Source organism: Cololabis saira, chromosome 8, assembly GCF_033807715.1.
Source record: "Cololabis saira isolate AMF1-May2022 chromosome 8, fColSai1.1, whole genome shotgun sequence".
Classification (NCBI taxonomy): Eukaryota; Metazoa; Chordata; class Actinopteri; order Beloniformes; family Belonidae; genus Cololabis; species Cololabis saira.
The window spans coordinates 27,617,624-27,628,566 of NC_084594.1; the positions used below are offsets into that span (position 1 = coordinate 27,617,624).

Here is a 10,943-nt window from a genome sequence, read left to right on the forward strand (position 1 = left end):
CTCACCAGGCAGGAACGCTAATCATCCCTGGGCGAGCCCCCAAATATTACCGGCGCCAGAGCTAGGGGTCTCTGGTCCGGCAGTATGAGCCACTCAGGCGGCGGGCACTGAGCGGCTGAGCTACGGGGTGGCTAACAACGGCAACTGTGGATCCAAACACAAACACGACCGTTATTAGCTCATATTACTGCTGCTCAGCAGGTTTATTCTCTGCACAATATTAATATTTCAGAATACAGAACACTGTAAATAAGGTTTCCTATTTCAGAATACAGAACACTGTAAATAACGTACCAATTACTTCCAGAAAAGTCTTAACAAACAACCACTCTCATTAACGGTTATAGTCGGAACTGTTCACACACACGTACACATTCACTCCGGCTCAACCGACCTCCGTGGACGGGGCCGACATAAACTTCGACGATAAAGTATATATTTCAGCATTCTACCATGCTTAGCTTAACTTCGTATCTTCATTATATGTTGTTACACAATTTAACCCAACACAAATGTACAAATTAATACATTTTACATACCTGTGGATCCAAACACAAACACGACCGTTATTAGCTCATATTACTGCTGCTCAGCAGGTTTATTCTCTGCACATGCGCAGTAGAGAGCAGAAACTACTTTCCTGGATCCACTGGTGTTAAAGCACCATCTACTGGCGCGAAATGGTAATGTTTTTCATTCATTCGGATTCAAATAAAAGTTAATAAATAAAGAAATACAAGTTAAAATGAAAAAAGAGGGGGTGTCTGTTAATGTGATTAACTATAACTATAACTATAACTATAACTAGTTATTCCAGACCCACTACATAACCTCATGTGACTCTTTTAAAGGACTATAATCCACCAGAACATCGTTCCTTGGACTGGGCAAAAATGTCAATCACCGTGATAAATTTCCTACGAGATCGCGGGGTCCCAGAGGAAGCTCTCACACTAATGGAAGAGCAAAAGGTATGTTGTGGCAACTGAGATGCAGAAGTCTCTGTTGAACCTGATGACCTTTTGGAGGTCCTCAACAACTACGAATGCAGAAGAAGAGCCTCAGCAGACGCCCTTCCAGGAATTCTGGAAGAGATTTCCCACAAAGAACTTGTGCAAAAGCCAAAGTTTGTAATTGATTGTTGGAGGGACATCACAAAATCACAGATGAGTCTGAATTATGAAAAGCTGACCAAGATGTACACCGACCTCAAACCAACAACTAAGAAGGTGTCAAGGCTGTTGAAGTTCCCAGCAGATATGACGGCAAAGCAAAAAGAGGTCGAACATCATCTCAGACGGTATATTAGGGAACTGGATGAAGCAAAACTTGGTAAATTTCTAAGATTCTGCACAGGATCCGATTTGATTCTGTCACAGTATAACTGTTGAGTTCACAGTGATGTCTGATTTCACAAGACGTCCAATTGGACGAACATGTGGGATGTTCCTAGAGCTACGTGACTGCTACGAAAATATCCCAGACTTTCGTGCTGAATTCGATGAAATTCTTGACAGCAACGTCTGGGTGATGGACATTGTGTAACAAAATATGCAGCCCCTCAACCGTGATTGTGGCCATACTGCTTCCAAGCCATCATTTCTAAAATGATGCAAAAGGCTTGCTTGATGCACAAAAAACTTCAGAAATATACAGGACTGTCTCAGAAAATTAGAATATTGTGATAAAGTTCTTTATTTTCTGTAATGCAATTTAAAAAAAAAAAGTCATACATTCTGGATTCATTACAAATCAACTGAAATATTGCAAGCCTTTTATTATTTTAATATTGCTTATTATGGTTTACAGTTTAAGATTCCCAGAATATTCTAATTTTTTGAGATAGGATATTTGAGTTTTCTTAAGCTGTAAACCTGATCAGCAATATTAAAATAATAAAAGGCTTACAATATTTCAGTTGATTTGTAATGAATACAGAATGTATGACATTTTTGCTTTTGTAATTGCATTACAGAAAATCACAATATTCTAATTTTCTGAGACCGTCCTGTATCATTGATATAACAGCATGTTTAGTCGTGTTGTAACAGACACTCATTTCGTTCGTTTGGTCCAAAGTCTTACTTATTTGACAAAAAAAACTACTTACTACTGTTTACAACTTACTTATTTTGAAAGTTTTGATAGTGCAGTTTATCTTCAGGTCTCCTGTATTTGTACAGTAACCAAGAGCCCTATAAATGTATTCCCATGGAAATACATGTTCCACATTATATGTTTCTTCATATGTTCACAGTTGTGCAATTTGCAATTACTACAAAAATGCTAGTTTTGTACCTTAAAAATGCCTTTTGTAGTTGCAGTTCTCAAGTGCAGTCATGCCATACTTTTTTTTTTTTAACTACAGAAGGGATCTGCAAGTGGTTTTAAATGCTTTAATTTTTTAATTTGAAAATTTTCTTTTTTGTGATTTTACACAAATGTCTCTTTTTAATGTATCAAACCACCGCAGTCATGTGTTGCAGGTCAACTATGTTTGTTTGAGCCAAATGAGGCACAAAAGGTGGTGGGAAGTTTACTACAAGTTTACTAATGTAGCCAAAAAAATATTTAATTGTTATGTGAGCGCTATATGGGTTCCGTTTTTCATAATTTGTTAATAAAAGACAAGTTACACTAATATCTTGTATGGTCTTTCTGAACTATTCATTAAGTCAAAGGGGGGGACTGAGGATGTAGTGTGGGGAGTGGAGTTCACAGCTGTTCATTTTTTGAGTTTTAAATTAAGTTTGGTGATGGCGTGAGTTATAAAATAATTTTTCAGTCTGTTAGATCTGGTACTGGGCAATCTGCATCTCCTGCCAGAGGGTAAGAGTTCAAACTGGGCATGGAGAGGATGGTCAGGACACTGTAGGATGTCCTGAGCCTTGGATGTTACCCTCCTGCCAAAGACAGTGGTCAAGTCAGGGAGGGCAACACCAATAATTTTGCTGGCAACTTTAACAATATGTTCCAGCCTCTTTTTCTCCTAGTGAGAGGCTACCAAACCAGGAGATAATGTTACCAAACCAGGAGATAATGTTACCAAACCAGGAGATAATGTTACCAAACCAGGAGATAATGGCGAACGTCAGGACAACTTCAATCAAAGAGTGGTAGAACATGATCATTAATTTCTTACACTCCGAACCGGTTAAGCATCCGGAGAAAGTGCAAGCGCTGTTGTGATTTTTTTTATACAGCATGTTTATTCAATTGTTATCAGTTTGATACTATTACATAACATTTGTCACTGCAACAAAGGTAATTCCGGGACACCTTACACAAATTCAGGTTGGTAATAAGTCAGACTTTGTCTCAACCAAGGATTTAATGCGGTCAGAAATGTTCAAAGAGGGCAATACAGAGTCAGATTGAGGGTACTGTGGTATAGGAATAAGATCTCAGAAGTGAAATCCTATAAACATCAACTATTCTTATTTACAGCTGTTGTATTCACTGCTCTCCTTCAGCACAAAAACTGGTTACTGGTACACGCGACATGCCATTCAAACCAAATGCATGGGTCCATCTCACATGCCGCAAGGAGGCTAATAGGAGTGTCTCAGAAAATTAGAATATTGTGATAAAGTTCTTTATTTTCTGTAATGCAATTTAAAAAAAAAAAAAAAAAAAAAAAATGCCATACATTCTGGATTCATTACAAATCAACTGAAATATTGCAAGCCTTTTATTATTTTAATATTGCTGATTATGGCTTACAGTTTGATTAAGATTCCCAGAATATTCACATTTTTTGAGATGGGATATTTGAGTTTTCTTAAGCTGTAAGCCATGATCAGCAATATTAAAATAATAAATGGCTTGCAATATTTCAGTTGATTTGTAATGAATCCAGAATGTATGACATTTTTGCATTACAGAAAATAAAAGGACTTTATCACAATATTCTAATTTTCTGAGACAGTCCTGTATTGTACAGTACAAATGATTCTTCTTTGTGCAGAGAGAATTGTCCACCCTCAGACACTTTGCAGTATTTCAGTTCTTAATAAGGTGTACAGTTCAGCAGCGGAAAATGCATCTGTAGGAGGATCCCATCCCCTTTCCTGCATCAGAAGACAGCAGAGATCAAATACAGTTTCATCACATGTATATTGGCTTTTGGGGGTGCACTCCTCCCTACAAAGGGCCAATTCATTCATGTGTATGGGCTTGAGATTGTCCTCTGCGCCGAACATGCCTGGAAGTGTGTACATCAAAATCCGCCGACCTCCAATCACACCATCAGCTGCCTTTGCTCTTATCTTGTGTGAATTCCAGGTTCTCACGACTTCGTCAAGTTCATCCTGCATAAAAACAAAATATTAGACACAAGCTGAAGTTTAATTCATCATACATACAATATGCTACTGTACATAGAAATAGGCTATACCTACAAGTATAAATGAAATACATGTTTTTGTTGTTGTAGGAATGCCAATATGTCAGTTCATTTATAGGCTATTTAGTTTGCTAATTGTTGGATAGTCTTAACAACCCTCACCGTGAGCAGTAGCCTACACCAGTGCACTTAAAACACTGTGTGTGTGTGTGTGTGTGTGTGTGTGTGTGTTGTTCTTACACCACACTGCGAAAATCGAACTCTACAAGTAAAGCAAAGAGAAAAATCATGTTATCCCATTTTTTCCTATTAAACTTTCTCTAAATCGGTACAGGTGAATGAAGGAGAGAATGACAGGGGTACCGACATAATGATTTTGCAGGCCTACCTGAACAAGGTTTAGGAAGCAGAATTGGATCAGGCTCCTATCCAAGAAATCACCAGAGAAGTAGCCGTCATCTTAGAGGGTTTGGAAAACGTTGATCCAAAACTGTGCACTTTGTTTCCTCAGGATCCCCCACCACGATTCAATCCGCTGGTTTGTGGTGCTGCGTCCATAGATGAAACTTCGGACTCCGGCAAAAGAATCTGTGTGGTTGCTGCGCAAAAACACAAGCATGGAAATTTATCACGGTGATTGACATTTTTGCCCAGTCCAAGGAACGATGTTCTGGTGGATTATAGTCCTTTAAAAGAGTCACATGAGGTTACATAATTCATTTAGTCAATTATACAGTATATGAGCAAAATACCTCTTGACCAAACACCTTTATTTTAACAATATTGTCGGGATGATAATTGGTGCTTTCATAAAATGATTATCAAAATTAGTTTTTAAATTGATAATCATCAGTATAGTATAGTATAGTATAGTATAATGAAAAAATTGAGTAGTTTGTATTGATAAACAGATTATGTTAGAAGAGAGCTGGGAGAAGTTGTAAACAGTTTTAAGTGTCATTCCTTTTCAGCAACAGTATGCCTTATTTAAAATAGTTCCTCAAAAGCATCACATTTACATATTGTAAACACATTAAGCACAGTATTAAACTCTGACTGCAAACAGTAAAAGCTAGAGATATCATAAGAACGTGTTTCTTGTCAAACGTAGGCTAGAATAAGACTTAATAAAGTAAATAATATTAACTTTAGCTTCACAAGCCTGAAATACAAGAACTTCTTGATACTTACTGTAAGATTGCTGTATAATGTCAACGTGGATGTCAGAGCGTTGCAGCCACTGTTAACTCCAGCACATAGACGGCCCCTAAATGAATGAAACGGGTGCTTTATGTCTCGTTTTGATCATTTAGCAACAAAATTGTTACAACAAAACAACACTGCTCTGAGGGAAGATTTGCACGTTATTTCATGTTGGTTTTGAGAGACTTTACATCCCCACTAACCCTGGAAATAGTTGTAAACAGTAACATTAAAAATAGCATTTCACCGTTTTAGCCAACGTTAGCCTCATATGCTTTATGTTAGGTTGGTAACAAGGTTCAGAATACAAGAATGGGCTTTAAGATATTTATTTAAAACACTTATCACACATAGGAATATAGTTGCATAACTTCAGAAACGTACCTTCCACTCCAAGATGTTGTAGCTGGTCCCGGTGCTGCTGCTGCTGCTGCTGCTGCAGCTGCATGGATCTATTATAAAACAGCTGCATGTCCGTCTCTCCTCACTGGCTTTGATGGGCCAGAGATTTAGACTTTAATCACGAAATTGTATTTCGATTTCTAATATGATTATTTCGAGGGAACGAAATACTTAATTCGTTCGCTCGATATCCTAAATCGAGGGAACGAAATAATTATTTCGAGGGAACGAAATACTTAATTCGTTCCCTCGAAATAATTATTTCGTTCCCTCGATTTAGGATATCGAGGGAACGAGTTAGGATATCGAGGGCACGAGTTAGGATATCGAGGGCACGAGTTAGGATATCGAGGGCACGAGTTAGGATATCGAGGGCACGAGTTAGCGTTTTTTTTCCTCCAGTGGCCACTCGGGGGCTCCGTAGGATTACCTGGGGACAAGTTATAAAAGATTTTACTTGAATTTTCTAATGATATTGTAATATATAGAACTGAATGTGCATCTGATATCAATTTACCATCCAAATAATCCAAATATTTAAAAAAAATCAGCAGTCATTCAACATGACACTCATGAGCTAAAGAGTTTTTAATTACATTATTTACTTTTTAGACTGCTCACTGTCTGGTGATAATTTTAATTTGGTTAAGTCTCTTCCCTGTTTGGCAGTAGTGTTTCTGTGCTTTTGCGATTACGTTCAAATCTGATGAAGAGACTAAAAACCAGATCTGCTATCCATCCTTTTACCCTGATCTTGGGTCCACATGTCTATTGTTACAATGGTAAAGCCACACCTACAGCACACACAAGGCAGAGGCATGATGAGAATTAGGGAAGTCTTTACAGTTTTTTCTGAATGCTTAAGCAAATTTTTTGCAACATTGGCTATTTTTGCTAAACTCTACACACAAATGAGAAAACCTTTCACCAAATTATCAAAATGTTATAGTTCTCTTGCAAAAGCAAACAAAGCTTGATTAACTCTTCACACCTTAGTAAAAATGGTGTTTTCATATCAAACAGTAAACACATCCCATCATTTATTAAGCACATAATGTGCCAACTACACACTGATGGTATGAATACAAAACACATCTGACTTTTGCTTTTTCTGTGCACAAGGTAGGCTAGGTCAGTTTGAGGTCATACTTTTGTCATAGTTCTGTAAACACACAGGGATCCAAACTTCAAGTATTTATTGGTGTTTATTCACACTCGTCAAAACAAAGACACAGCACAGAACACAAAATAATAAATTCCCCAAAAAAAGACAATCAGCCTACATCATGCCGTCACTCTGGGTCCGGCCACAAAATCTCATCCACATCGCATGCGATGTCCTCCAGTCCAAGGCACCGGGGAAAATACCTCCTTGCATGCCGTATCCAGGCCTGACATGATGCCTGCTCAATATCTCCACATGCCTTCTCCATTGCCTGTAAAAGGGCTGCGTGTTGATGGGGATGGCGGTCGTGGACTTTCCAGCGCCAGGCAGAAAAGAACTCTTCAATTGGATTTACAGTTTTTCACAATTGTTTAACCACATTTCCTGATAGACTACCTCACTTTCCCAAAACTCACACACAAAATGCAAAATCCTACACTTCTCTTGCAAAAGCACACTCTATCCTCAAAACAGTGTTAACTCTTCACTAAATGGTATTTCCTTCTCAAATGCCAAACACATACATCATTTGAGTAGACATTTCTAAGCACCCACTGAACACTGATGTGCAGAATGGAAGACACTATAGTATGAATGGAAAACACTATATGAATGTCTCAGTAGAATCATGCATTTGTATGTTCAGTGTTACACCTTCAGCTGTTGGATGTAATATATCACCATATAGGATTCTTATGTATAGGCTACTCAAATAGAAAACAACACACAATTCTTTACTGGATGAAAACTTGACAGAAAATAGAAAAAATAAACAAAAGAATTAGGCTGCATCCTGCCTTTCATCCCTGGCTGGCCACAGGACCTCATCCACGTCGCAGGCGATGTTCTCCCTGTCCAAGCAAACAAACCAGGAGCTCATCTGTGACCCTTTTATGGCAAATTGCTGATTGCATATTGCACAACAGCCTTTGGAGTTTAGAAATGTGATTGACTGTGTGTTCTGTGTGAACAGCAAGGGAGGGAATTCAGGAAGAGTGTGCAGGATATTGGGAATTGTGTGTAGTGTTGTGAGAAATGTGTGGTATAGAATGGGAATTTGAGTCTAGAGCAGTAAATGTGCTTGGAGTTCAGCAGGAATGGGTATGATTTTAGCATGTAATTATTAGAAACTTCTGCAGTAAAAGAACTTGAAAATGATGTCAGAGGTACTTGAGGACATGCTGAACAAGAATATCTTACAGTGTGCTGACTAGTATTTGATTAGATTTTTTTATGAATTTTTTAAATCTGCCTATATTCCTGTGTAGTTGGTATGATTTTGGGATGTAATTATTAGAAAATGCTAGGGTAAAAGAACTTGAAAATGATGTCAGAGGTACTTGAGGACATGCTGAACAAGAATATCTTACAGTGTGCTGACTAGTATTTGATTAGATTTTTTTATGATTTTTTTTAATCTGCCTATATTCATGTGTATTGGATATGATTTTAGGATGTAATTATTAGAAAATGCTAGGGTAAAAGAACTTGAAAATGATGTCAGAGGTACTTGAGGACATGCTGAACAAGAATATCTTACAGTGTGCTGACTAGTTTTTGATTTGAATTTTTTATGATTTTTTTTAATCTGCCTATATTCCTGTGTATTGGGTATGATTTTAGGATGTAATTATTAGAAAATGCTAGGGTAAAATAACTTGAAAATTATGTCAGAGGTACTTGAGGACATGCTGAACAAGAATATCTTACAGTGTGCTGACTAGTATTTGATTTGATTTTTTTTATGAATTTTTTTAATCTGCCTATATTCCTGTGTATTGGGTATGATTTTAGGATGTAATTATTAGAAAATGCTAGGGTAAAAGAACTTGAAAATGATGTCAGAGGTACTTGAGGACATGCTGAACAAGAATATCTTACAGTGTGCTGACTAGTATTTGATTAGATTTTTTTATGAATTTTTTTAATCTGCCTATATAGAAATGAAGGGGATTCTGAATGGGATTGTTTTTTTGTTTTTTTTTTTATCATTTTGTTAGACTTTAGTAAAACTACAAAAAGGAATGACATATGTATCTATTTCAAGACGTGAAAATAATAATAATAACCGTTTTGAAGCCGTCCACACGCTTTACCGTACAACGCGCTGTAGACGCGCAATCGATTTCCAAGCGCAGATAGCGCGACTGCGCCTCTCCGAAGCGTAGATGGCGTGACCGCAGTTGACTGACCGCTGCGACCGGCTCTGAAAAATACTACACAAAAACAAAAGTGAAAGCTCCGACACCGCAGCAGCAGCTGCAGATGCGGACTCATTTTCGACTGGGACACTCGTATATTATATATTATATAGATGCTGCTCTGTTAACCATCCCATAATGTGATAATGTGTGTGTCCAGTCGAAATTAAGTCAGTGCTTCCACTTTGCTGCCCCCGGAGAGATCCCGTCCTGACAGCTCCCACAGTAGGAATAATAATATAATAAGTGTTGCTCTACCTTTACCATAATTATAAAGTATGTCACGACTTTTAATACTGTCAGTATTCGTAATTGGACTCTACACGAAATTGTGGTAATATTGCATTTAAATGACTATTTTGAGTCAGTGTGTGAGCCAGTGGCGTCAATTCAGTGGAAGCTAAGGTATGGCAAGGTTACGAGTCACAGAACTTAACTAGAGTATCAATCAACACGTCCAGCAAATATTCATCACAGAAGTTTATGGAGCTGATCTGTGTGGTCAAGAAAATTGGAACTTTTTCAAATGCAGTCTCGCTCACTGCAAAAACTCAAAATCTTACCAGGAATATTTGTCTAATTTCTAGTTAAAATGTCTAATTTTTAGTCAAAAGATCTCATTACACTTAAAACAAGAGTCATCACCAGACAATTAACTTGTTATTTGACCATTTTCACCTGTTTCAAGTAAATTTTCATTTGAAATAAGTAGAAAAATCTGCCAGTGGGACAAGATTTATCTTCTCATTACAAGCAAAAAATCTTGTTCCCCTGGCAGATTTTTCCACTTATTTTAAGTGAAAATCTACTTGAAACAGGTGAAAATGGTTATTTTTTTGAGTCTTGTCTTAAATGTAATGAGATTTTTTTTTTACTAAAAATTTGACATTTTAACTAGAAATAAGACAAATATTCTTGTTAAGATTTTGAGTTTTTGCAGTGTATAATAACTAGTGAAATCAATCATGTTTTTCTGATTTGCATTTGTAGTTATTCTATATGTATTAAGTAATAGAATAATCAATACAAATAGACACAGAGTAATTCCATAAATGTATTTAAAAAACAAACATTTACATTTTCCCTTGAAGCCAAGGTGTGGCGGCTGCCATACCTTGGCATACCCAATTGACGCCCCTGGTGTGAGCTACAACTTACATACATGGACTTTAAAAGCCTCCATGTGGGGACAAATGGACACAAACATTGCAGTTGGACCAGGATGAGATGCATGTAACTCATGTGAATGTCTGAATTATACCCAAAGCTGTCTAGATTTGGTTAACATTAGAAACATGATGACTGCCCAGAGGAAAAATCCATCCATTTTCTATACCCACTTTATCCTGTGCAGGATCACGGGGGTCAGCTGGAGCCTATACCAGCTCATTACAGGTGAGAGGCCGGACAGGTCACCAGTCTATCACAGGGCCACATAGATACACAGACAACCTAAGGGCAATTTATAATCATCAGTTAACCTAGTACGCGGAGTACCTGGAGGGAACCCACTTAAGCATGCATGGGGAGAACATGCCAACTCCACACAGAAAGACCCCGCCTGGCCAGGGAGTCAAACCGGGAACCGTGAGGCAACACTAAGCCACCGTGCTGCCCCAAAGGAAAA

The 10,943-nt window shown here is 37.7% G+C and overlaps 1 long non-coding RNA gene across 1 annotated transcript; it reads right to left on the reverse strand.

The window, feature by feature from the left end:
* Positions 1-3,822: 3,822 nt before the first annotated feature.
* Positions 3,823-6,175, reverse strand: LOC133449440 (uncharacterized). Its single transcript, XR_009783037.1, has 4 exons — positions 5,933-6,175; positions 5,537-5,612; positions 4,734-4,944; positions 3,823-4,310 (listed from the first exon to the last, which is right to left on the reverse strand). It is a non-coding gene; the product is annotated as an uncharacterized LOC133449440 (long non-coding RNA).
* Positions 6,176-10,943: the final 4,768 nt, after the last annotated feature.